The sequence below is a fragment of the Octopus bimaculoides genome, chromosome 1 (genome assembly GCF_001194135.2).
Source record: "Octopus bimaculoides isolate UCB-OBI-ISO-001 chromosome 1, ASM119413v2, whole genome shotgun sequence".
Taxonomy (NCBI): Eukaryota; Metazoa; Mollusca; class Cephalopoda; order Octopoda; family Octopodidae; genus Octopus; species Octopus bimaculoides.
This window is the reverse complement of record NC_068981.1, coordinates 59,712,791-59,716,414: the sequence shown is the minus strand read 5'-3', so window position 1 is coordinate 59,716,414 and position 3,624 is coordinate 59,712,791.

Here is a 3,624-nt window from a genome sequence, read left to right as displayed (position 1 = left end):
TATATATATACATATATATATATATATATGTATAGTGAGGATTTACAAAAAGCAAAAGACGAAGACGGAAGTGTAAACAACAAACAGAACACAGAAATAAGCGGAGACAAAAAAATAGAAAAGGTTTAGTGGCTAGCGATCCAGCATGGCGAACGCCGGACAGAGGGTGTCACACAGGAGAGCTAGGAAGAAGGGGAGATAATAAAGTAGTCGTGATCCCAAAACGAAGGTGCGCGTGCGTGTGTATGTAAGAGCGTGTTTGCGCGTGTAGTAGGGGCTGGTGACCTTCACGTGTGCGTGTGTGCGTGTGTAGGCGTGTGGATTATGGTGTAGGTGCTGGGAAGTGGTCAGTGCTAGTGTGTGATGGGTGGTGTGATGTTGTGTGGTGTGGTAAGATGGTGTATGATATGTTGGTTTAGTGTAGTGGTGTTGGGGTGTGGAGGAGGCGAGAGGTGGTGACACAAGGCTGGGGTCTAAGGGATGAGGTGGGGTGGAGTTTATAGGGATAATGGGGTTAGAATGTGTAGGGGTGGGGTAACAAGGGAGGTGTGACGATAAAGGAAGATGGTGGAAGAGAGAAAGTGAGTAGGAATGAAGAGAGGAAGTAGGTATCAGGACAAGAGAGGAAGTAGGTGACAGAGCAAGAGAGGACAGGCGGGTGGGAGGAAGAGGTGTGAGAAGAAAAGAGAAGGAGGTAAGATGAAGAGGGGAGGAGAGTTGAGCCCACGTAACGCAAAGGAGCGAAGAACGAAGATTAATCCTTGTTCACAGCGGATGGTCTCTGTGCAAGGACAATCCGAACACGGACAGGTGTTGTAAAGAGTGACCAGTAGAGCGGGGAACGCGCGAGACCGTGGTGTCGTTGCCGAGTCTGATTTCTCGGGGGTGTTCCGCGAACCGGTCAGTCAAACGGCGTCCCGTTTGACCGATGTATAGAAAGGACAGAGATAGCAGGAGATGCAGTAGCTGACGTTACTAGAAATGCAGGCGAAGGAGTCAGTGATGGAAAATAAATTATGGGGGTACAAGAAATAATTGAGATTCAGTTGGATTAGATACTTAAGTTGATGCACCAAGTCAGTGCGGTATTATCTGTACAACTCAAAGTAAAGTGAATAGAATCAAAATAAAAAAAGGCTAAAAAAGACTAATAAATTCAAAATGAATCACAATCCTTTGCAAGTTATGACCCTAACAAACTTCATACAGATGTTAGGAGTGTAGTATATTTTTATCTAGATTAGTAGCAGCATGGACTCCTTCCCTCTTCAAACAAAACTGTCCGATGAAAGAGAACGTGGAACTCTGAGTAACAGATTTTGTGATATTTTTGCTGCTTTTTTAATAAAGCATATTACTCTAACTGCGGTATTCGAGTACTATTTTTCCACCATGTTTCGCATTTTGTGCTTACTCTTGTGCAACCCGCTCCTTCTTTAGAAAGTTTGAGCGACTCTCCACGAGTGAGAAGAAACAGCTGAAAGAAATGAATCTTTATCCATTGGATTTTTCGCTAAAAAATACACCCATCCCGTCAGAGAAGCAATAACTCAGAAGTCTTATTGAAAAAAATGGAGGATTTTATCAGAAGAATGAGATAGAAAGCCTTCTTCTTTAACACAAAGCAACAATCTAACGAAAACAAATATGACCATAAATCTTCTAAAAATCCACCACCTATTTCGGAATTAGAAACCTTTGAAAAAACCTTTTCGAGCTTATTAGAATTCAACAACCCACTCCAGGGAGACATGAGGGAAAAAATTAGAGGCATAAAGAACTCGGATAAAATCTTCATAAACGCCTACAAAGCAAAATACTTATACGCAGTTGACAAAGATGTTTATAAACCTGTACTTTCGAACAGTATTACAGACACCTACAAAAAAGATAACACAAATTTATATAAAAAGCTGAAATTGGAAGCAAGAATTACTAACGATCTAAAGGCAAATTTATAGTGGTCACTAAAGTGGCAGAGAGTATAAGTTGGTATCAGCATTGCTAGATATAAGAGTCAAAACGACTTGTTAGTCATAAAAGTACTATTTTAGTAAGCTGACAAGGGAGCTAAAGCTCCCACGGTCGCATATATAGTCATATCACGTGACCTCGAATTTTGAAGCAGGGCATCTTAATTCAAGTCAGTGATTCTCACTGCGCCTAGGATTGAGCTCAACTCACCACGTCAACTTAAAAGAAAAACCCTCTCTCACTTTACTGACGTCTACAATTTTGCCTTTAGGTTGTTAAATTTCTAATAAGCCACCCATATTATTTATAGGTTTCACTTCTATCTTTTTTTAAATCATCGCATGTTTTCAACGGATTTTCTTACAAGTGAGTTGAGCCTCACTCTAGGGGCAGTAAGCGCCACTGACGAGAATGAAGATGCTCTGCATCAAAATTCGAAATCACGTGAAATGGCTATATCTGCGACCGTAGTGAGCTTTGTCTTCCTTGTCAGCTTACTATAATAGTTCTCTTGCAGCTAATGAGTTGTTTTGACTCTTATTTCTAGCAACGCTAGTAATACTTTGTACTCTCTTTCACATTGCAAGGGAATAATCGATATATGCAAGGGGTAAATTTAAGTTCGATATGCTCACTGAGTTGATACAGCCTTAAAATAATCGAGCACAATGAAAACAAGAATATATCAGACATGCAAACGTCCTGAGATTGTTACAGAACTGTAACTATTAAATATATGCTTTAAATAAAATTTAAATCATATATCAACTAAACGTAGCAAACTGAAGTTACTAAATATATAATCAAGGAAATAAGTGACCAAATATATAAAAACAATTGATACGAAAAAATATTACTTTCCATAAGGAGTCATAACATCTATATGCATCTACGTCTTGGGTTTTACTCCCAGTTTGATGGAAAATGGAAGGAACAGTAATAGAAGACGTGTACAAAGGAAAACTACTTAACTACTCCTATGGTCGATAATAACTTGTATGCCTGTGTCTATGTGACATATTGTGTCCTTAGGATTTTTGCTTTTGCCATTTCTGTTTCATACGTCGCATAGCTCTGCATGTATTTCTGTCATCAATATCTGTCTATATTCATGGATTACTTTCTTTGCATGATCCATTAATGACCATTAATGACATCGTGAAAATAGGGTTTTGATTTATGATCACATTCGTGGTTATATAGACATGCTATTTCCCTATAAGTGGATTCCGATATTAACATAGGCCTGGAATATAAGCTAAGAGGTATATTAAACACGGTTGTACGATGATGGTGGTGATGATAATGATGATGATGATGATGATGATGATGATGATGATGATGATGATGATGATGATGATGATGACGATGATGATGATGATGACGATGATGATTACTAGATTTTTGTTGATTTCTTATGCCCTACATTGGTAAGAAACGGGTTGTTAATAAGTTGTGAATATCGGTGTACGCAATAATTTCAGTAAAATGTTTCCCGGCAAATGAATGGACACTTAATGATCGTCTTCACTAAGATATCTCATTATATTTATAAGTATACAGATAAATATTAGACATACCATTCCTGTAACGAATGGAAGTAATTTTATACCTGCGATATTGAATTTAATACCCATATATATATATATA